Source organism: Macaca thibetana, chromosome 4, assembly GCF_024542745.1.
Source record: "Macaca thibetana thibetana isolate TM-01 chromosome 4, ASM2454274v1, whole genome shotgun sequence".
Taxonomy (NCBI): Eukaryota; Metazoa; Chordata; class Mammalia; order Primates; family Cercopithecidae; genus Macaca; species Macaca thibetana.
This window is the reverse complement of record NC_065581.1, coordinates 139,786,982-139,812,702: the sequence shown is the minus strand read 5'-3', so window position 1 is coordinate 139,812,702 and position 25,721 is coordinate 139,786,982.

Below are 25,721 nucleotides of genomic sequence, written 5' to 3'. Positions count from 1 at the left end.
TTACAGTTTCTTTCTGTAATAAAGCAGGATTATTCTCATAATTTTATATGATTTGGGAAAGGAGGTTGCATATAGCTAGAGCACAAAAACTCTCAGCTACTCTCTGATAAGTTTAACATGACAAGTAGAGGCTGGTATGCTTCCGCGTTTTCTGCAGGAGGGATATATATGACAGCAAATTTATCTGAAAATTCACATTCCTTTTCAAATTATTGATTAGAAATATCATAAGATTTTGAAAAGGACATGAATATCCCAGTAACAAAGTTAAAGTATTTATGTTTTTTTTTCTTTTTCTTTGAATAGGTATGGCAAGGAAGGAAAACTGTCTCAATCTGAAGAGGACATAGCCATGTCTCTGCTTTGTTCTCTTCTCGATTTCCACGTTCCCCAAAATGGGCAGGGCTGGCTTAAAAAGCAATGGAGAAAAAGTTCTGGAGATAGATAATGGTGATGTTCTCACAACAATGTAAATGTACCTAATGCGACAGAACTGTACACTTAAAAATGCTTAAAATGGCAAATTTTACATTATGTATTTTTGACTCCCTGTCTTCCCCTAAAAGTAATGAAGGCTCTTCCTTTCCATCTCCTTGGCCTCTCTGAGCCTCCCGCTGTCTGTCAACCAACCCCTATAGTTCTGCACAGCTTGATAGCTGCTGGGAGTGGTGGGGAGAATTACAAGGACTCAGGAAAGCTAGTTGACTAAGAAACTGCCTCCCAGCCCTTCTTCCAAATTAGCAGCAGTATGAATACAGCCATGAACATGAATATATTTGAAAAAAAGAATGCCAAAAGAGTAGCAGCTGCTGCTTTCCTGCTGCTTAGTGACTGGGAGACAAGGCTTAGGATTGCCATTAGAGCCCAAACTACAGGCAAAATTACTCTATAAATGTACCTCACATTCCACAACTGGAAGATTTCTGGAAATGTGACGTGTAGATTGAAATCGATAAAATGACTCATTTATGCAGAGATGAAAATAGTAGTTGTATTTCAATTACATAAATAAAGCAAGTGATAGAAAAGAGTCCAAACTATAGAAATTCAACCTTTTAGAAATATTTTAAACATAAAACCCTGCTTTTGTTTAAACAGTTAGTGCTCATACTCTCTTCCACCTGCAAGAAGCCCACAAAACTCAACTTACTTCTTGGCTGAAATTAAACGAGAACAAAACCAAGTATAAATAAAATGTTATAATATTCTTATATCAATACAAGAAGATGTTAAAGAATTAGAGAAACAATATTAAATATATGAAAAATAAAAGCAGTAAACAAAAAGAATTTTTTTAAGATCTAAGAGCAGCTAAAATGTCTTGAGCACATACTCTGAACCAGGCACTGTTCCAAGTGCTTAACTGTATTAACCCTTTATTCCCCACACACCCCTACCAGGAAAGGTACTACTGCTGCCCCATCTTACGGATAAGGAAACTGAGAGCCAGAGGGTTTAGCAACTTGCCCAAGGTTAGCAGTTAGCTTCAATGCTCTGAATCTCTATGTCATATTGCTTTTCCAGACTGTATCTAAAATTCTACTCTGTGTCTAAAGTTGGCAATAAACTGAAAGAAGAAAAACCTGGTTGGATTTGGGCTGTAAATAAAAGCATCTGCTGGCTTTGCCAGGTTTGAGAAGCACATCTTTGAGAAATGATGTTGATTCTTATTTAAAGAAAATTTAAAAGAGAATTAGATTATTTTCTAGTGATTCTCAAGTTCGGGCAGTCAGTGGAACTCTAGCCGTGTCCCAGATCTTTCTTGTGATTTGAATTTTTGTTTGAAGCCTATCTGAGAAGGGATGAAGAAAATCAGACTTGGCAAACGGCTTAATGCAGTGTAGCATCTTTCCCTGAGCACTGGCATCCTTAGATGCGTATATTTTCCATCCCAGCAGCTGCTGCTAAGATGATAGTGAGGATGGAGTGTTGTACACACTGAAGCTCACCCTCTTCAGACACTGCTTATCAGAAAGGTCAGAGCCCTTTGCACGCCCTCTGTTTCCACATTGGTGAAAGCCTTTGTTCTTTGCCCTGCCCCACCCTCGACTCCCACCATCAGCCCCAGGCTTCCTGGCCCATGTATCAGCTTAGAGAGAGGAATTATGAGATCTTTAAACTTCTACTTACCGATTTCAATAAAGGCAAATCCAGAAAATGAGGGGTAAAGATAGAATAACTTCAAACTGGACCCTTGTGCAAATGTTTGGAAGCTTAGATCACATCTGGCTGGAAAGTGGGGTTGTGGGTTGATAACTTATCAGTGCTTTGCACTACTCAGTTAAACTGATGAGCACAGTCTGGAAAAGTGGCCAGCATCAGCTCACCTCACCATGGACGGAAAGGCACTGATGATTATATCCTCAACAAAGCTGGTGACTCAAGGGTTGCCATTAGTGACCAACTTATTTACTTCTTTCTTGAATTTCCATTCTTAGGACTACTCCCACATCTACAAAACAAAGACTCTGTATGTTACATTTATTTCCAAAAGAGCTTTCTGGCGCTGATATGGAAATTATGACTCCAGCGATGGACAGAGTATCGTTAACTGCCAGAGATTTGTGTTCTTTCTTCAGAGGAGGAGCATTGGAGATGAACAGCATTCAGCAGAAAGAAACCTGGAACTCTCCAGGCATCTCCATTACTATGTGACCAGAAGCAGCTCAGTAAACTTGCAGAGCTGCAGGTTCTCATCTGGAAAACAGAGCAAACACTCCTAAGTCTGCCCTTTTTCACCTGATTAGTTCAACAATCAAATAAAGTCATGTAAGTATCAATGTAAATGAAAGTGCTGTGTAAACAGTCACTGACTATTTCAGTAATAAGTTATTACCCCACCTCACTCAGATGATAAAGGTGTTCAGCCTATAATCAAACTAGACAATGACCTCTCAAGGGTATTTCTAGATTTTATGTTCTACAGTTTAGCAAATGGAGATAAACTTTGTTATTTAATACAGTAAGACAGTCTTCTTCAATGAGGCCACAATAGCTTAGGCCAGCTCACAGTGATCACGCCCTTCTCTAAACACTTCACATGTTGTTCATACGATTCATATGGAAATCAATCACATGCTGGTTGATGCTGTCAATTATTATTATTTTCCTTTTTAATGTTATTTCGTGCATTCAAATATATATTTCATCTCTCCAACTAGACTGTAAATCACTTCAGGACTATTTGATGAGCTTCTTGTGCATATTAAATAAGATAATGTATATCAAGGACCTAGTATCATATCTAGCACATAGTAAAGCTCAATAAATAATAGTCACTGTTTTGTTTCAGATGACCTAGCATGAATTTAGGTCTAGAGTATGGACAACAAGGTATCAATTAACCAATTCTAGTAGGACATGAACATTGTGGGATATTGCTTGAAGACTTTGTTGAGCAATAATCACACAGGACTTAAAAAGAATACTCTAGGCTTTGTGTCAAATGACATCCTTAATTAAGAACAATATTTTAGACTCAAGAGGGGGCAGTGATGTTGAACACAGTTTTTGGAGTCAAATCCTGGTTTGAATGTCTGCTCCAATTTTTACTAGATATATGACCTTGGCCAAAGTACGTCACTCTGTTAACTCCAACGTGAGAGTGGTAATACCTGCTCCAAGGCTGTGGTAAGAATTAAAGTGACAAAATGGCATAGGGCCAAATAGTAGTAGTTACTCCTGTTATTACAAGTCCAAGCCAGGCGAGATGGCTTCACGCCTGTAATCTGAGCACTTTGGGCGGCCTGAGGTCAGGAGTTCGAGACAAGCCTGGCCAATGTAGCAAAACCTCGTCTTTACTAAAAATACAAAAATTAGCTGGGCATGGTGGTGCGCCCCTATAATCCCGGCTACTCGGGAGGCTAAGGCAAGAGAATCACTTAAACCCAGAAGGCAGCAGTGGCAGTGAGCTGAGATAGTGCCACTGCACTCCAACCTGGGCAACACAGTGAGACTTCGTCTCAAAAAAAAAAGAGTCCAACAGTTTTGTATTCTAGGACTCAGTAGTCACCATAAGAGAAAGATTAACATGCCCACAAGGGAAGAGATATGAGAACATGGTCTGACAATCTCCTACTTCACCAACCAATCTTTTTACCCTCTGAGAACTAAGTAGAATAGATAGCATATGTATTAACAAATTTAATGCATATATACTCTGGCAAAAAATTGTTTCAAATTCTAGGAAATGTATTTCCTATATGTAGATAGGAGATTGAAAAGATAAAGCTTGTGTACCAATCATAGAAACATAAGACTCCTTATCAGTTATATGTTTGAATAGGCTACATAGCTATTAAATTTATGATTGGAAGACTGTAAAGCCATTTTAAAAGAAAATTGCATTTTGTTTCCAACCGTTAGTTTATGTCATCACAATCTTGAAATATTTGTTTTCATATAATTTTTAGATATTTTTAGTCAATCAATAGAAACATTATAAAAATTATGGAGAGGAAAGAGCTACCAAATATAGGGAGCTAGGAAATTGAAAAGATAAAGCATGTGTAGCAATTATAATTTTTACAATTATACACATGATACAGTTTGAGAATTGAAATCAGATATTCAGTAATGTAGTGATTGGAGGGTGCCTTTTTATCTTTTTGTGAAAATAATAGTAACTTTATAGAGTTTTCTTTTGGAGAGGATTCTAATACCTGATTTCGTTAATTTATGTATTGGTAAATATATTCAGTCTTTCCTGCATCAGTATTTAACATTTAATTTTTGAAATGGTTTTCTTCCCTAAGTTGGCATTATATTCCCATATTTTCAATTAAATAATTATATTATTTCTCAGAAAACTTTGTTCAGCAAATGTATCTAATATGTAAATAAAATATTATGATTTCTAAAGCACTAATTTATTAAAAATACATTTAAAATAGGAAATACATGTTGCAATGTAATAAATAATGCTACTTAATTCTAACATCAAAATGAGGTAACTTACAGTAAATAAATCTTTTTTTAAATGTATCTATAAGCCTTTGCTCAAAAGAAATATATATTTTAATTGAGATTAAAATATCATTAGTATTCACATTCATTTCATTCCAGTGTCCTTGTTTAACTTTTTCTCTTTTAAATTTGGCATCATTTTAGGGACAGTGACACACCTCTTAGTTTTAGAATTTGGTTCTAGTTTTATCTTTATAAAAATGTTCTTTAAAGATACAGCTAGAAAATATTTAATAGTAGTTGAAGCTATCTCTGAAAACATTTAAAGTTGGAGATAGATTTAAAATTAAAATAATCTTTAAAACAAAGACCATTACAACAATTAAAAGTTCAAAATTTTAATTTTGCCAAAATGTTTAAATGATCAAAAATTATTTGTGTTTTCAATATTTCAGATTTCTCCACCTGTCTGCTATTCACCTTGCTATATTCTGTATAACAAATTGGAGGAAACAAACCACTTATACAAAGAATCACAACTAATACTAAGAAATACATATGTCTCACAATGAACATACGTGTGCATGTGTCTTTATAGCAGCATGATTTATAATCCTTTGGGTATATATCCAGTAATGGGATGGCTGGGTCATATGGTACTTCTAGTTCTAGATCCTTGAGGAATCACCATACTATTTTCCATAACGGTTGAACTAGTTTACAATCCCACCAACAGTGTAAAAGTATTCCTATTTCTCCACATCCCCTCCAGCACCTGTTGTTTCCTGACTTTTTAATGATAGCCATTCTAACTGGTGTGAGATTGTACCTCATCGGCACTATTCACAATAGCAAAGACTTGAAATCAACCCAAATGTCCATCAGTGACAGACTGGATTAAGAAAATGTGGCACATATACACCACGGAATACTATGCAGCCATAAAAAAGGATGAGTTTGTGTCCTTTGTAGGGACATGGATGCAGCTGGAAACCGTCATTCTCAGCAAACTATAGCAAGAACAGAAAACCAAACACCGCACGTTCTCACTCATAGGTGGGAACTGAACAATGAGATCACTTGGACTCGGGAAGGGGAACATCACACACCAGGGCCTATTATGGGGAGTGGGGAGGAGGGAGGGATTGCACTGGGAGTTATACCTGATGTAAATGACGAGTTGATGGGTGCTGACGAGTTGATGGGTGCAGCACACCAACATGGCACAAGTATACATATGTAAAAAACCTGCACGTTGTGCACATGTACCCTAGAACTTAAAGTATAATAATAATAAAAAGAAAAGAAAAAAAAGAAATATGTATGTCTCATCTTATAATTTCATTTAAAAATTGAAAGATTCAATTTTAAAGACTTCTGAGAATTGTGCAAATTGAACACACATTAACTGTGTTTTGTACTAATTGTATTAATAGCAATTGTATCTTCTTACCTTATTTAGAAAGGCTGAGTTGGTGCAGGGAGAATTTACATTTATATTTGAGGAATTTTCCTAACACTCGCTTTTAATTAAGGAACGTGGATCACAGTGAATCAGCTAGCATGGGTTTACATAGAGCTTTAGCTAATTGCTTAACTTTCAGAGAAGTGATACTTTTTCAAATTAATCGTAAAGAATGTCTTCAAAGGTCAACAGAAAAAAAATCAGTTTTTGCTCCTACACAATAATTTGTATTTTTTTTTTTTTGTAGAAATCTGGAAGTAATTCTGATTTTAAAAGGCAACATTTTCAGCAGCTTCAATTTTCTTTCTAAGTGTCAATTAAAAGCCATGTTTGATGTTTCATTTTAGTTGGAGTTGCTACCCTGAACACTAATAAGGTGATGATGGTGGGAAATATAAAAGTACATACTAGAAACAATTTAATTTTATATAACTTTTACATAATGAAAATGCATTGACTCTATGCAACATGTTAACAAATGACTATAGTGCCATTCATACCTCTTTTAAAGTCAAAAATCAACTTTTCAAAAACCTTTTACACATATTGTACTATCAGGAGAAACCAAATTGGAGTTCTCAAATTATTTAAATAAATGAATGTATAATTACCAAATGGAAATAAATCAAGACTAGCTGAATTAATTTTAACTGTGTAAAAAAGTCCATAATAATTGTATATTTAAATTTTTTTCCAATAATAAAATATACCCCAGGGGCCAAGCAATGTCACTGGAATAAATTCCTTTCACAGACGTAAAGGGCTTGATGACAGTTATTTTCCAAGTCTAGAGTCCCACAATCACATCTCTGAAAGATTTTTCTACATGAAGTGTTTGAAGAAGTGGTGGACGTGTCACTGATCTCTGAGGTCCATTCCAGCTTTCCTTTAAGGCAGAGGTGGGGCACACAGGAGAGAAGAAAAGGTAATACTGATAACAGAATCTGAACCAAATGTTGTTGCATGCTAGAAAAGATTAGATGCCCTTGTCATGGAGCTGTTACAGAGGTCTGGGGTGAAAGAGGGAAAGAAGAAGTCAAGTGTAGGCACATGAGTACAAAAAAAAATGCTTATGCTATATAGTGCAGGGAAAGTGAACCTTTAACCTACTCCTAAATCCTCTTTCCGTTTCCTTTCTAAATATCCTTTGGTGCTGTGAAGGGAAGAATGGAGGTGGGTCTTATTGCTACTTATTGACACATATCAGGTTTAGCTACACAATATGTTTGTAATTAAAAGCTTCAGCAAGAATATTCTGCTCCTTTCCTTTGAGGATTTGCAGAGCACGGGCTTAGGGCACTGCTACTGAAATGGCTCTCATTTTACAATGCCTATTTTAGAAAGTCTATGTCTTATCACCACAGTTACTTTTGATGGGATTCACGTCTTACACATTCATTCAATAAACACGCATTGAGTACCTGGTAGGTTTCAGGCCCTGTGCTAGACAGTAAACAGATAGATAAAATTCCTTGCTCTCCTGGAGTTTACATTTTCATAGCAAAAACAGGCACAGAACAAAATAAATGAGTAAACCGAGTTCATGTTTTATTGATTTTTTTAATACACACTTTTTTCCCCCACACTCTAAAACATGTAAATTAGTACATACTAAAATTTATGGTGAGTCATATGTTACTTGTTGATATTTTCTCTTTACGGTGGCCCATAAAATAATGACATAAACCTTCATTGATAACATTTAGGATTCAACAAAATACAGTAGGATAGTAAGAAGTATTTTCAGAGATGTTTGAGGCAAAAATTATAAGGCCACCTGATGTGGTCATCAATATACTTAAATGAAATAAAGAGAATTATATATTAAAACTAAGGGCTGAGCAAGGTGGCTCATGCCTATAATCTCCACACTTCAAGAGGCAAAGGCAGAAGAATCGTTTGAGTTCAGGAGTTTCAGACCAGCCCTGGCAACATAGTGAGACCTCATTTCTTTAAAAAAAAATTTAAAAACTATCTGGGTGTGGTAGATAGCTATAGATCCAGCTACTAGGGAGGCTGAGCGATGAGGATCACTTGAACCCGGGAGGTCAAGGCTGTGGTGAGCTATGATCATACAACTCAGTCTAGCCTGGGCAAGAGAGTGAGACCCTGTCTCAAAAAAAAAAAAGGTAAGGAAGTAAGGACCTAAATGTAAGTAAGTTTTCTACACTTCACCTGAGGTAGTAAAACTGGTAACAGTAGACTGTAGTATGTTATAGGTACATATTGCGATATGGACAGCAACCACTCAAAAGTATACAAAGTTATATACTCAATAACACTATAAATAAATCGAGATGGAATAAATGAACAGAAATTCATTCTCAGGAATATCTAATTTAAGAGACTTGTTTTCAACAACAACAAAAAATCACTGCATGTAAATTTTTAACACCATCATGATGGTATGTGATGCTGATCAACGGATCTTTTGTAAATCACTGGATAAGATGATAAAAATTTTTAATCATGAAAAAATATAAAATCATTGTAAACGAAAGGTAAAATCAGCCTGACTGTGTGAAAAGCAGAAAGTCTGGGCATTTCATAATCACAATCATGTCCTGAACTCATCATTTCATTCATGTTAACATTTGTTTTTAAATTTACTGCCTCTAACCTGATCCAAAGCAGCTGCTTTCCCACAAGGAGGCTTATCTTTTTCAGCATGGAAAATAAAATGGGGTTAAAAATGCAACCAGATCCAGCCGATCGCCGGGAAGTTGCAGTTCAGAAGAGGATATATTCAGTGCTAGAAGCTCAAACAGTTGGTTTGAAGGCAGGATTATCTTGTTCTCAAGACAGAGTCATTAGAACAAGGTAGAGGGCTGCCGTGCACAGGCGTCTTCACGGCGCACGAACGCCAGACCCCTTCCATTGTCCCTGGCTGAGATGAACTCTTCAAAGCCGGCCACTTGAAGTATGCAGGTCCTGGCCAAGGTCAGCTCTGCTGCTGCTCACCCAGTGACCCCTGGTCCAAGCAGACAGAGAAAGGGACACTGCCTCTGTGGAAGATCAAAGCCCAGCTTAACTCACTGTTTCTCTCAACTCTCCTGCTCAGGAGGCTGAGCTGGCTAATGAGGGACGGGTGGAGGTGAAAAAATGAAAGGCATTTTAGCACAACGTAGAGCATTGCTGGCTCCCCAAGAAACACTGCGCTGAAGTATCACTGGCCATAGTGGCTAAAATGTAACCAGCCAGCTGCCCCTGCCAGGTAGCGTTGAGAAACACAAACAACTGAGGAAAATGCAGGGTTGACACAGGTAATGAGGTGAGCAGAAATTAAGTCTGAAGAGTGGCTCTCACAGACAGATGCTCTCTCTATCGGGCTCTCCTTCCAGCAGAAGTCTCTGACTCATCACAGCTGTCAAAGAAAGGCCAAAGGAGGAGAAGGAGCAACTTGGGGCCGCTTTTTCTCCAAGGTATTTGCTTTCTCTTGTTTTGACATTGTCCCCACAGCCTGTACCACAATGACTTCTGAACCTCCAGGATGGATAGGTTGGTCACTCAGGCTCTGTTCTGCTATTCGGTGATCAACCATTCTGGTTTGCCTGGAACTTTCCTTCTACTGTCCTATGTCCCAGGAAATACCTCATACCTAAAACTCCCACATCCCAGAAAACCTCTCATGGTCATCCCAGTTGTGAGTCAGCAAGATTGCATAGATGATTGTGTTGTTTGTGGAAAGGTAACTATAGTAGGTTGCCTGGCAGCCCCCCAGAATAAATGTCCATACCCTAATCCTTGGAACCTGTGAGTGTGACCTTATTTGCAAAAGTGGTCTATATAGGTGTAATTAAAGATATCAATATAAGGCCGGCTGCAGTGTTTCACACCTGTAATCCCAGCACTAGGGGAGGCTGAGGAGGGCAGATCATGAGGTCAGGAGATCGAGACCAGTCTGGCCAACATGGTGAAACCTCGTCTCTACTAAAAATACAAAAAGTAGCTGGGCGTGGTGGCACACACCTGTACTCCCAGCTACTCGGGAGGCTGAGGCAGAAGAATCGCTTGGACCCGGGAGGTGGAGGTTGCAGTGAGCCAAGATTGCACCACTGCACTCCAGCCTGGGCAACAAAAGCAAAATTCCATCTCAAAAAAAAAAAAAAAAATTAACTGGCTGTGGTGGTGCATGCTTGTAATCCCAGCTATTTGGGAGGCTGAGGCAGGAGAATAGCTTGAACCAGGGAGGTGTAAGTTGCAGTGAGCCAAGATCATGCCACTGCACTCCAACGTGGGCAACAAGAGTGAAACTCCATCTCAAAGAAAAAAAAATCTCTACATGAGCTCATCCTCGATTTAGGGTTCACTCCTATAAGAAACAGGAGATGAGAAGAAAAAGAGACTCAGAGGGGAAAGCAATGTAAAGCCAGAGGCAGAAATGCCAACAGTCACTCGAAGCAGCAAAAAGAAAGGAACAAGAATGAAATCCTCTTAGAGCCTTTGGAGGGACTGTGGCCCTGCTGACCTTGGATTTTCGGCCTTCTGGTCTTCAGAACTGTGAGACAATAAATTGCTCTCATTTTAAGACACCCAGTTTGTAGTAATTTGTCATGACAAACAAGGAAAACTAGAGCTTGGCACCTGGGTTTCTCCCCTGAGGCTACAAGTTAAAAATTTTGAGTGAAGACACTGGATGGCTAGCAGGTGAAACAGATAAAGTATGAAGTTAATTAGGCCAAGAAAGAGCTTTAAGATGAAACTTAGAGTTGTATTAGTCCATTTTCATACTGCTATGAAGAAATACCTGAGACTGGATAATGTACAAAGAAAAGGAGGTTTAATGGACTCGGAGTTCCACATGGCTGTGGGGAGGCCTCACACTCATGGAGGAAGGCAAATGACGAGCAAAGGCATGTCTTACATGGTGGCAGGCTAGAGTGTGCAAGGGACCTGCCCTTTACAAAACTATCAGATCTCGTGAGACTTATTAGCTATCACAAGAACAGCACAGGAAAAGCCCACCTCCATGATTTAATTACCTCCCAACAGGTCCCTCCCACAACATGTGGTCATTATGAGAGCTACCATTCAAGATGAGATTTGGGTGGGGGCACAGCCAAACCATATCAGGAGTCATCAATGAGTTTAGCAAACTGACTTTTTTTATAAACACTTGTTATATACAAATTGGCCTGAGGGGGAAAATATGCATATAATATTTTTTGCCCCCTACGTTTAACAATAAGTAAAATATTGTCATATATATGTTTGAAAATAAGTAAATGTTTGTCATATATATGTTTGACAATAAGTAAAATATTGTCATATATATGTATAACATAAAATATATATTAAGAGAATTTTTATATGTGTGTATATATATATACTTTTCATTTTCATGAAAAAGAATTATCAATAATATTTATTGACTGATAGCCTGATCTTACTGACCTCCCTCAGATATATCTATGCTCCCATAGAATAATACGTCCACATATGAAACTTCCCTGAGTGAACTTACATTTTTTTCAAGATGAAGGAATCACCTAGTTTTACTCCCATTTGTAGATAAATAAATTTCTTTATATGTTTTCCTTTTTAAATGTTTTCATTGTACATAATTACACATATGCATGGGGTACATGTGATATTTTAATACATGCATACAATGTGTAATGATCAAATCTGGGTATTTAGGATATCCATCACCCCAAACATTTGCCATTTCTTTGTGATGGCGACATTTCAAGTTTTCTAGCTATTTTAAAATATATAATACATCGTTGTGAATTATAGTCACCCTACTGTGCCATTCAAACACTAGAACATCCTTCTACCTAACTGTATGTTGGTATTAGTTAACCAACCAATGAACTTCTTTTCATTTCCTTCCTACCTCTATTCTTTCCAGCCTCTAGTAACTATCACTCTACTCTCTACCTCCATGACACCCATTTTTTGACTCTTGCTTCTGAGTGAGAACATGTAATATTTGTCTTTCAGTGCCTGGCTTATTTCACTTACCATAATGACCTATAGTTGTATTAATGTTGCTGCAAATCACAGGGCATTTATACTTTTTTTTTTTTTTTTTTTTTTTGAGACGGAGTCTCGCTCTGTTACTCAGACTAGAGTGCAGTGGTGAGATCTCGGCTCATTGCAGGCTCCGCCTCCCAGGTTCATGTCATTCTCCTGCCTCAGCCTCCCAAGTAGCTGGGACTACAGGTGCCTGCCACCATGCCAGGCTAATTTTTGTATTTTTAGTAGAGACGGGTTTTCACCGTGTTAGCAGGATGGTCTCGATCTCCTGACCTCATGATCCACCTGCCTCGGCCTCTCAAAGTGCTGGGATTACAGGTGTGAGCCACCGTGCCTGGCCAGCATTTATACTTTTTAATGACTGAATAATACTCCGTTGTGTGTGTATATATGATATATACAATGTGATATATATGCGTGTGATATATACAATGTGATATATATGTGATACATTTTATATATATAATGTGATGTGTGTGTGTGTGTATATATATATATCTCACATTTTCTTTATTTGTTCACCTGTTGATGGACACTTAGGTTGATTCCGTAGCTTGGTTATTGTGAAGAGTGCTGCAATAAACATGGGAGTACAGATATCCCTTTTATAAGCTGATTTCCTTTCCTTTGAATAAATATCCAGTAGTAAGACTGCTGACTCATATTGTAGTTCTATTTTTTGTTTTTTGAGAAACCTTCATAGTGTTTACCACAATGGCTGTACTGAGTTACATTCCCACCAACAGTGCACAGCCTCACCAGCAATTACATATTTTTCTAACAGACTGAGGGCCAGAACATCTTACTCAGTAAAGCATTATACTGAAGACATTACAGTTCATATTATTGAAATTCTTGGAGGCTAAAAATGAGAAGATGGAAAGCAAATGCATGGAATAACTTTGAAAGCTACAATAAAAGAGATACTACAATTGGCATCTTAGCCCATTAAAAACATATTAAAATCATTACAGAGCACACTTCAAATGATGTGACGAGTAGGGAAAAAGTCTACCAATATCCCCAAAGTCTAACGATATCCCCAGAGATATCGGAAGACTTTCTTCACAGGAAAAAAAGGGGTAAAGAATATATTTTATGTTTTCTAACCCTCTGTACTATGATGTGTGCCAGGCCAGATGGGGTCTATTACTGTTGTCAGTGACTATCTGCTGCAGCTCACCAAGAGCAGCTAAATACAATTTATCCATTTGTCCACTTTTTTGTTTTTCTTCCTGATGTCCTTTCTAGCCCCTAAACTGTAGAACACACGTCCTTCTTTATGTGCCCATGCACTCTCACCTCCCCCATTATCGTTTCTGAAGTAGCTTTTTCTCTCTCCTAGACTGCAGGTCTTTGGTGTCAGTGGCAACTCTGTCTTTTTAGTCATTGTATGCCTAACATTTTGTTACCTTGCTGTACCTATCACACTGCTTTGCCCATGATATTCCAACCAAGCTAAAACAAACCACACTAAATGCTTTATTTTTTCTGTTGGGCTCTCCAGTAAATATTGGTTTTTGTAATCACTACTTAAGTTGATTTCATATGGAGACATTGTCACTGTGTCATCCATGAGGTTCTTCAAGGGAGTATACACACACACACACACACACACACACACACACATATATATATACACATATATATTCTCTTACCCACACTGAGAGATGGATAGAGAAATGTCTCCAGAAAAGCTGGCTTTTTAAAGTGTATCTATCACCTGGGCAGGGACTTAAGAACTCTAAACAGATGCTTTTGCTCAGGAGTTCTAACCTTGATACTGAAACTACTACTGTTTGGGGCTGGATAATTTTTTGCTGTGTTGGTCTGTCCTCTGTTTTATAGCATGTTTAGCAGCATCTCTGGTCTCCACTTGATGTCATTAATGATCTCATTAATGGTCTCAATTATATTAACCAGATATTGCCAAATGTCCCCAGGGGGAAAAATTGCCCGTGGCTGAGAACCACTGCTTTAATATTTTCTCATAAGCACATTGGAGGAGGAAATAATAGTTTATCATCTTATTGTCACCTTGAAAAATGCCAAGGATCTTCTCTGTAGAATGAAGCACCAGATGAAGGGTGTATGTTAGGACAAAAACTCCAACTGTTTCTTCATTCCAATGGCTCCATCATGAATCTGCCTTCTATCTGCCCTCCCCTCTATGTCACCCCACCTCACTCTCAGAATTCGGTGGAGTAGCCAAGTCACCCACCTTTATTGTCCAAACATTCTCTGATTGGAGAAAGGTTTCTGCATCCAAGAAGTGATATAGTGCTTCCCCCCAATAAAAAGAGCATGTTATATGATTGGCAAATTATATTCCCAGAGAGAACTGGGAATTTTCCTTTCTGGATGCTCCACTACGAATGATCAGGAGTGGTAACTATCTTATATGAGGGAAGCTGTTTTTATCCCAACTTAGATTATTACACATTCTCAACACACGATTGGGAAAGCCATTTTCCCCACCAAACTGTATTTATTTAGAGTAACAGATAATAGATCACTGAATTCCACAGCTGCAATTAAAATCTGACTGTAGTCCTAAATGTTGGCATACCCTCTTCTACAACCATGAATCAGAGCAATGAACAAATGACCGAACCTGTGACTGCTCTTCCCTTTATGATTTCCCTTCCCACAAGCCTTATTCTGATGAGTGTTGGAGTTAATCTGTAAAATGGGAAAACATGAATAGACAAATTTAAAAAACAAAAAGAGATGGGAAGTGGGAAGGAAAGGAAATAGAGTGCCTGGATGATTTGCAACATAATTAATCAGTTCTTGAATAATCAAGATCTAAATGTGCTGGAAACACAAGTAATAATGATAGAGGAGGAAAAAATGAGGCAGTCACAATGGAAGTGCTGAGGCCAACAGGTCGTCTGTAGGACCTCTCAGGAGCACAGCAGATGACTGTTCCGGTATGATGCCTGCTGTGCTTTTCAGAGTCTAAGAAACAAAATGTACGTTAGGAAAGCAAATGAAGGACTGAGAAATAATTCCTCCTCAGGTAACTGGCTGCCCGTCATTATAGACATCACTGAGGAGAGGAAATAAAATAGAAAATTACCACAGACGTTGCCAAAACCCCAGCCTGAATAAAACAAAGTCAGATGGCATGGAAGTCTTGCATGCCTGGATAAAAAACGACTAAATAAAACCAAATTTTGTCCCACGAGAAGAATGGAGAAAACTTAACCAATTAGAGAAACTCCATCATGATCAAATATGACCCACGTAATGATTATATGGAACGGTAAACATTTTAATAATATAATTAAACACAAATGTAAAGTTTTTGTTTTCTTCTTTTTGTGAGCTTGTATTTTCTGCTTTCATGGTCAGTCGCCTAACGTAGTGATTTAATTACCTCAGAGTCAGTCAGTTAAGCTCGCCATCTGAAAACTGCCTTTTCACAATGCCCTCAGCTGACCTGAAGTGAAACTCAAACTCACCCTTTGTGCCCAGGGTTTTCCTGACAACAAAAGAGGTATTGGTTCCCTTTCCCCAGATACCAGCCCTGGGCTGATTTTCCAGTCTCTCTCCTCCTCCCTAAGTCTCCTTCCTCTACCCTGTCTTTGCCTTCACTCCACCCTCTACTCACTCCCCACTCCCCACACACAATGGAAAGGAATGCCAAATCTGCCATCTTGTTTCTCTCAGTTATCACAGACAAGAGCCTGGGGGTTGTCTTTTATTTCCAGGCTCATAAAATTCTTGTCTGTAATAGCTCGGACCTTGGTTATTACAGCCAACCGTGAAACTACTTCAGGAGAAGAACTTGTGATCATGTTTTGGAGTCGTAGGTAAGAGGAGGAATCAGATAGAATGGACTGGGCAACCACATGACCTGTTGGAAGAACTGGAATTAGACCAGGGAGCATTCAAGTCCACTCCTTTGATTCAGATCCTACCTAACTAAAGAGAAATACCTTCTACAAAAAAGAAGGGCTTTAATGAACAGGAAGGATTCCCTAATATGTCTTTGTTGGCTTTTCCTGTGCAAACCACACTGCATGTGACGGGTACCAAGATTACAGCACACTTGAGAAACACATGACGCTTGAGGGTAAAAACAGTACTCAGGACCTTGTGAGGAACCATTCCCTTTCCCTCAGTCACTCAGTTGGTACATTCAGATTCTCTATTAGGAGCTCTGTGTACAAATTTTGGATATGTATCGTTTTCAAAAAGTAGCAATATATCATAATACTGAATATCTATTGGTAGCCATTGCCATGGGAAAAGGTATAGGAGAGGAGAAAGCAACCATCGAGACTTTTTCTTAAATTACTTAAATATGGTACAGGATGTGGGGTATCCACCTGAATGTTAACTTTTTTAGTTTAGTATGTTTTCTGTTTCTCTTGGCTAGAGTCTAAGAAAATATCTAACATGATGAGACTTTAACAAACTGATATTAAAATATTCACACTTAAACTTCTTCCAGATTCCCAGCTGCTGGGGAGGCTGAGGCAGGAGAATGGCCTGAATCCGGGAGGCGGAGCTTGCAATGAGCCGAGATGGCGCCACTACAGTCCAGCCTGGGCGACAGAGCAAGACTCCGTCTCAAAAAAAAAAAAAAAAAAAAAAAAAAAAAAAAGAATACATGAATAACTGTGCATAATGATTCAAGAGTATCCCTGATAACACTGAAACATCAACCCACAATTAGAAGCTTTTCCACAAACAACAAATTCTACAGCAATTTTACTCTGCAATATTTTTAAAACACAACCTTACTGAGAATTGTGTAGTCTCCTCCTTCCAAAACTTCTTCAAATCATTTCTATAACTTACTTTCCAGAGAAAGCAATCAGTGTTTACACTTGTTCATTATTCCACAGGCTGTGATTCTCAGGAGCAACTAACGTGTGGGGCAATATGTTTAATGAGACTAATGATATAAACTTTTGTTCTTCAAAGAGATTTGCAGATTGTCTCATGTAGGTTGACTTGCTTCTGTGCTTCAATTTCTTTACTCATAAAAAGGATAGTAGTTATGTGTCACTCCCAGAGGGAGAGGATTTGAAGAGAAAATTCATAATCAAGCAATTGGTCAGTATGAATTTGTGCCCATTGGCACAGAGTGAAGACAGGTAGGTTGTGATAGATAAGCAAATACAATCTCCTTGTTACAGGATGCAAATAAATATACTCCATCTCTATTAAGATCTGCTAAAAAAGAGCAAAGAGATTTAAGCTATGGCACAGGTGAGTGAAATGAAAGAAAAGCCTGTATTTCTATGGAGATTATTTAAGGCATTTATGAAAATTGTAGAATCTATTTCTCTATATTTTTGAATGAATTCTTATTTCCTTTATGTGAATATGTCCAAATAATAGAATGAATTATTAGGGATACTTTCAACACAATTATTTCATTTCACAGGATGGTTTAAAATGTTAAAAATAGTTCAATAGTGAATTTATATTTAAATAATTTCAAACAAACATGGCTATTTCCAATTTTATTGCATTGGAATTGTTATTACAGTACTAGAGAACATTTATTTTGTGCTTAATCCATTATAAACTGCTATTTAATTGTTTGTAGGAGTTACTTAAGGTGGCACAATATGGCTGTCTCATAGGAGTTTATTTGTACATACTTAGCTCTGAATATCCAAACATATGGCAATCTGTTCCACCAAATGCTACGTAGTATTCTATTGTCTTTACTATTTCCGTTAGAGAAAACATTGTAGGGATTTCTATGGAAAGTACAAGATGTGCATATTTCTGGGTCAAACCAGCTAAAATCAGCCACTGCACTGATTCAAAAAGATGGGTTAGTGAATTTCAACCCAAAAAGATGGGTTAAGTTTCAGTCCCTTTTACCTTATGAAAGAGTTAAGCTTAATAGAGATACCAATTTTTACCATTAGCATGCATTACTTTTGTAAAAGTCAAAAGATAAAGAGCCAAATGTGGCAAAAATAGAATACTATTAAAATGATCAGCAATCAGACTCTCCTGGCTCTTCTGCCTCTTAGTCTCATTTCCTTCCCTTCCACCTCCACATACCCTCCAGGCCCCCTGGAGGGGCTGGCTTTCCCTGATCATACCAGGTGCTTCACACCTGCCTAACACTGCTCATGCTAGCTCCTCTGCCTAGAAGGCCAGCCCTTCCTCCTTCTGATGAAAGCACACTCCTCCTCCAAGACCTAGTTTAGCCTCACCTTCTCTGGATAGCTGTGCTTGACTATTGCAGCTAGCCCACCCTGAGGCGAGTAGAGCATGTCACCTCAGTCTTGGGTCCCCTGGTTCTGGGATTCTATTTTTCCAGTAGTGATTTTCTCATGTCAGACTCCTTAAAATTAAGTCAATTTCTCATTTATATTCTGCTTCCCAGGACCTACTCTGGTGGCTAGAAGATGAGAGATCTCAAAAATATGTGTACGAAATAATTTTAAAATGCATCTATCTTACTGTCATAATCAGCTCAGGTTCTTATAACACAACACCATAGACCTAGTGATTTAAATTACAGATATTTATTTCTGGAGACTGGAAAGTTCAAGATCAAGATGCTGGCAGATTTGGGTTCTGGTGAGGGCTCTCTTCCTGGCTTGCAGACAGCTGCCTTCTTGCTATATTCTCACATGGTGGAGAGAAGAAGTTCTGGTGTTCCTTCCTCTTCATATAAAGGCACTAATCTCATCATGGGGGCTTCATATTAATGAGTACATCTTAATCTAATTTTCCGCCCAGAAGCTTCACCTCCTAATACCATCACTTTTTGGGTTAGGACTTCAATATATAAATTCTGGGGAGACACCATATTCAGCTCATAACACTTACCATCTTCAGTCACTATCCAGAAAAGTATTACAGCACATGGTTGCCATATGTATCAAAGTCTTATTGCTGTTACTAAAATTTTACCACTGTTTAATCATTAGAAATGCTGTAAATGTATAATCAAGAGTAGTCAAAACAACTATCTGATAACACTGAAAGTGAAAACATAAAACAAGCACAATTTTACACACAAAAAATTTGTAATAGAAATGGGTAGATAACCTGGTCTGTAAGGAGTAATATTTTCATCCTCTAAATTTGCATATGATAAAATTAGGAGTTGCCTGCATTTGGAAGCAAATTGTTATGGAACATCAAGGAAATTGGTAACAGCATTTACATTTTTATATATATATACATATATAAATATAGATAGATAGATAGATAGATAGATAGATAGATAGATAGATAGATAGATAGATAGATAGATAGATAGATAATTGTTTGGCTGTGTCCCTACACAAATCTCATCTTGAATTGTAACTCTCACGTTTCCATGTGTTGTAGGAGGTGATTGAATTATGGGAGCAGGTCTTTCCTGCATTGCTCTTGTGATAGTGAATGAGTCTCATGAGATCTGATGACTTTAAAACTGAAGGTTTCCCCGCACAAGCTCTCTTTTTGCCTGCTGCCATCCAAGTAAGATGTGACTTGTTCCTCTTTGCATTCTGCCATGATTGTGACGCCTCCCCAGGCACGTGGAACTGTAAGTCCATTAATCCTTTCTTTTGTAGGTCACCCAGTCTTGGGCATGTCTTTACCAGCAGTGCAAAAACGGACTAATACATATGTGTGTGTGTGTATGTGTGTGTGTGTGTGTATGGCTCAGCTATACAGCAAACTGGGAAGGAAATGTGAGCTTCCACCTAATAAAAGATTGATCCCTCTTTTTCACAAAGAGATTTTGCAATTAGTGCCCACACAAAGGAACAACTTGTGACTGAACAGTCTACTTTCTAGGGATAAAACTAGGAGGCAATATTTACACATCAACCAGTTAGAGGCATGAGGGAAAGGGATGCTAGAATTCAGTAAAATTAATTCATTTCTAGTTAACGCCTGAATGTAATGGCATTTAAAACTTGTTTGTGTAGAATAAGCCTCAGTGCATGCATTAGGAATCATGCCCGTTTGCTGCCTAAATTGATTTTTGAAAGTGAACCACTTGGCCGGGCGCGGTGGCTCAAGCCTGTAATCCCAGCACTTTGGGAGGCCGAGGCGGGTGGATCACGAGGTCAGGAGATCGAGACCATCCTGGCTAATATGGTGAAACCCCGTCTCTACTAAAAATACAAAAAATTAGCCGGACGTGGTGGCGGGCGCCTGTAGTCCCAGCTACTCGGAGGCTGAGGCGGGAGAATGGCGTAAACCCGGGAGGCGGAGCTTGCAGTGAACCGAGATCGCGCCACTGCACTCCAGCCTGGGTGACACAGCGAGACTCCGTCTCAAAAAAAAAACAAAAACAAAAACAAAAAAAAGAAAGTGAACCACTTAGTGTTAGCTGTGCAGGCCTCTTATTTTCTCAGATGTTTGTCTGAGCTCACACTGCCCCACACTATAATGCTTTTCATTCCTAACTCTCCTAACCCTCACATACCTTATCATGCCTGAGGATTTCCTTATTTTTCTCAAGACATAGTTTTCTCTACTGCAATGATTAATTTTATGTACCAATTTGGCGAGGCCACGGTACCCAGATATTTGGTCAAACACCAGTCTAGATGTCCCTGTGAAGGTAATTTTTAGATGAGATTAACATTTAAATCAGTAGACTTTGAAGAATTCAGACAGCTCTCCACAATATAGGTGGGCAATTCATTCAATCAGTCAATCAGTTTAAGGTCTTAAGAGTCAAGACTGACCTCCCCTGAGGAAGAGGTAAATCTCACTCTTTGTCTTTCTCTTTCTCTACGAACGCTCTCTCTCTCTCTATTCTGTTTATCTGGAAAACCTGACTAATCCAGCCACCTAAAAAATCCTATTTACATTTTTTAAATTGTTATTACACTGGTCTTAATATCTGGCCTTATAGTTATGGATGTGCCCACTGGTGCTTGAGCTCACAAAAGGCAGCACCTGTGTCTTAGTCTTCTTTGCCTGCACTGCAGCACTAGCATGTCATCTTGCATGCAATATGTACTCAAAAATGCAAATTAATATACATTTTAATAGATGGGAAAGAAGGAAGTCACAGATTTGGTCACAAGCTGGTATTTCTGCTTTCCTGAACCCTAAGAAGTATAAACACCATAAAATGAGTTCAGCATTCAGACTGATGTTATGAAAGCCTCTAATATCTGTGGTCTTCAAATACTTCTCTTTAAAATAAAGCCATTGGAATAGATTAGTAGTTCTCAAACTATGCTACAGGGGTTACCTAGTGGTTCCTCAAAGGAGAAAGCCTGATGGGGGCCCAAATGGTCTATATGTTGTGAATCTAATTCCTATACCTATCCCCTCCTCTAAGCAGATCCATTTTGATTAATTTCACATATACATCCACACAATACTACATTTCAGTTTTTAAAAAATAAAAAAATAAAAAAATAAAAACCTTAGAAACCATGAGGCTAGCCGATCTCTCTGAGTTTCCTTCCAGTTCTAAATCTCTTAAGACTGTTTTGCATCTAGTTTGCAGGTTTATTTTAGCTTTTCTTCTGAAAGATTATTTCTGCTTGAACTATTATTTTAATCCAGACTTGCTCATACAGGAGTCATGCCAGGGTCTTATTTTGTAGAGTGAGTGGTAAGAAAGAGGGAGAGTCCTGGAATTTGGCCAGTTAGGAACAGCCCCATGCAGGCAGCTGGATATTCTAGGGCCCAGGACCCTGGGGGACTGATTGAGACCTGTATGTCCATACAAGGAGCTCTGTCCTTGGGGACTGGGAAGAGGGTGGTTCCCCCTCAGTAGGTAATAGGTCTCAATTTGGGATAAAAAGTTTATCCAAAAAAAAAAAAAAGTTTATCCTCAGCAAGATCTCACAGTATGGATGGAGCTAAGATCTGAGTCTGTCAAAAACGTTGTGAGGCACTCAGACTTATCCATGTCAACTAGGGGCCTAAGAAACGACTCCAGTCTAAGCAAAGGACCAAGAACCAGAAGAAGAATACATGACAAGGTCCAGATGGGGCCAGAACCAAGGCAAAGGCAAGTAGACATGAGGCTCCCTGGAAATCACCCAATCCCTCTAGATTGCTGGAAAAGACCATTTTCAGATCCCACTAGCCAGCAAAATAATATTTTGGTTGAACTTCCTTCTTCAATAAGATTGGTTCATCCTTAGTGTGAACCAATAGGAAGAGGTGTCAGAGATTTTTGCTGAGAGAGGAAATTGTGGAGAATATTTTAAAATGAGTGCTGGACAATAGTGTCCAGAATATCAGACATTATCTCATCATATTCTGAGCTAGTTAGACCACATCTAAGCATTAATTCTAAAAAACCTGGAATTGGCCTGAGCTGTTTTGCTGAAGTAAGAGATGTATCTACACAGCACTGACTCACGGTCCAGGCATAAAATGTGCTGAAGTACATTTTGTGTACAAAGTGTTGCTTTGTAACCGTGAATTCAAGGCAAGTTTCAGAGTGCTTTTAACAGCTTGTCAGCATTGTTTCTTGACAAGAGTAAGATTGATGATTCGCACCCAGTTTTGGTGAGATTCCTGCAGGACTCTGCCATTGGATCTGGTTACTAGGCAAGAAACACAGCTACCTGAATAGAAAGCTATAAGGAGCCCGAGCCAATAATCCATTTTGGGATCCCTGCTCCAAGGTGTTCTTTGTACACTTTGGTGTTTTCTAATCCAAGAGAAAAGCATGTCCAGGATATGCTAGATGTGAAGGGAGCATAATTAGAGCTTGGTCCAGACTTTCATCTCTTGCTGGGAGCCAATCTTTGGCTGTGATGTACATCTTTTTTTTAATGTTGTTGCTATATTGTACCTTTTTGCTTACAATAAATAGTAAATCCATAAACATTGTCCCTGAATCTCCTTTAGCAACTGAACTCTGTGGCTGTCACCATTATCACACCTGGAAACCAAATTTTCATAGGAATTGTGTACAAAGATGGAGACCAAACTGAAGACTAATTTGAAACCATGTCACATAATGAAGAAATGAAAGAAGTAGAGGCTTCGTTTGGGGAAAAGATCTAAAGAACTGTAATATGTAATCACATTTTTTCTGTGTCTCTTTCAATTCAAAGATTGCATTATTAATTTTTCACATATCACCAGAAGGCAAAATATGGCAGTAGAGTGATAGTACTTGGAGGCACTTAAATAAGAGAACAAAATATCTAACAATGTTGGCTGTTTTAACTGAAATGGGTTTCTTTGTATGGTTGCAAGTTCCTTGTTTCTAGAAGATTTGAGAGACTGGATGTCAATATTTACCATAGTGTTGATGGTACTATTGTTTTCATTTTAAGATTAGACACTATCATTTCTACATCCTCATTCAATTCTAATATTTTACAATTCTAGATTTTTGAGAGTACAGATTAGAACCCCTATTATAATGACATCAAAATTCATTAACTTTATTCCTTACTTACATCAAGTCTTCTATATCCCATATGTCTGAATTTATTGTGCACTGTATATACCCCAACTCTTCTGCCTCTCTGCAAAAACGAACATCCAAGATCCAACTCAAAGTCTTAAAAAAGTCAAAGCCTTTGTTTTCACAGATTTCCTTGTGATTAATACACGAAGGAACAACAGGAAACCGTAAAAGAGAATAATCACTACCTCTAGGATGGCTGTTGAGAGCTGGACCTAGTGTATCCAGGAAACAAATTCAATAGAAGAGTGTTAGGCACCAGAAAAACTCACTGCCCCTCAAAGCACCTAAGGCCTCAGGTTACCAGCTTGGTTCCTTGAGGCGCAGCACACCAATGTAGCCCAATGGGTTCAAGCGTAGCCAGCCGGACAAGAGATCAAAAACAGACAAGTGTGCGGCAGAGAATGACGCTTCCTGAAGTGGAGAGGTGCTCTCACTGCACTCCAAGTGCAATGGTCTGAGCTGCTGTTGATGGGGCATCAAGGGGGCAAGAGATTGGTTCTGGATTATCCTGCAGCTCAAGATCTGGAGACTTATGGGGTTGTGGGTAGAAAAGCAAACATCCATTGGCTTCTGAGTCACTAGGAACTGAGAACAATTTGAAAAGTCAGTTCCAAAAGATGGAGCAAGAGAGGATGATAGGACCTAAAATAAGGCCTGGTCACAGGAATATTCAACACAGAGGAGTGGATATGGGGAGGTACAAGACTCTCGGAGAGAGGAAAACAGCCCTTTACAGTAGAGTGGGCTGTAGGTGGGAGCCACTAGGATGCCAAGTTAGCTCCAGCAGCAAACACTCACATTCTTACTCCCATGGTAATACAGGAAAGAGCACTGGACTTTTCAACTCAAAATAACTCCTCAATAAAATGCAATCAGTCCAACAAGATTCCTTTGGAAAGGTAGCCTCTTGTCCAAATAAGTATTTGCAAAGCCTCGCTCCTCAAATCTTCAATACAGGGAATTAGCCGTTCTAGAAAGCCTAGGAAGAAGTGGGCAGCCCCCCACCTTTCCTCAAGCACCACCGTCAATCATGACCTAACACTTCATAAATAACCCAAAGAGGAAAACTTTCCTCAGTCGCATTTAAGCCAGCGAGGTGTATATGGCTTTAACAGATCCAGGACACTTATCTCAAGCTGGGAGTGTAATTTCACGGTAATAATTTGCTTAAAGTGTTGCTGATTGCTTCATATTTCTCCCTTGTTAATGACTTTTGCACCTTTCCATCATTCCTTTTATATGTGCTGCTATGGCCATTACCCTACAGGAGGCTGTTTGGACAACACAGGGCCTTTCCATAGGCTGCTAATACCTATACTGGACACTCCCAAGACCTGAAAACTCTCTTTCATATAGGTTCTTTTTTTCTTAAGTTTTTTTTTTTTTTTTTTTTTTACTTCTGTCAATAGATTGCTGTTTCACAATCACTGCTACTCTTGCAGTGCATATATTCATGAAGCAATTGAACAAAGGTAATTTGCTGTTCATAAATTTCCCAGTGACTGAAACCAGCTTGCAAAAAGTGGTGTGCAGAGCTTCAATTTGGATGTATAAAAGAATACATCTTGTTTTGGCTAGAAGTCCAATGTGGAATATCTTGGAAAGTGAGTTAGTGGTCTGAGGGTCTTTCGAGAGCCTCTTAATCTCTACATTTTTAAAGCAACTTATGCTTGCAGATTTTGGAAAAATATTTTCTTCCCCTATGGCAATGATTCCAAGTTTAAATAATGAAGTAGCTTTTCCCATATTTTATGAAGAAAAAAATAAATAGTATGTTCCTCATGCAACCAGGGAACATAATGCTTGGAAATGCTAGGGAGTAAGGGCACATACAGCAAATGAACAGTCCTGTGAGTCAGCCCCACCTCTCAGCTTGTCTTCTCCCCTTTCAGTTTCAACCTCTCTCTTCTTCCCATATATTCACCTTCTTCCAGCCCTTACCATCCATCTTTTTTCTTTAGATTTCCCTCATATGTATACAGT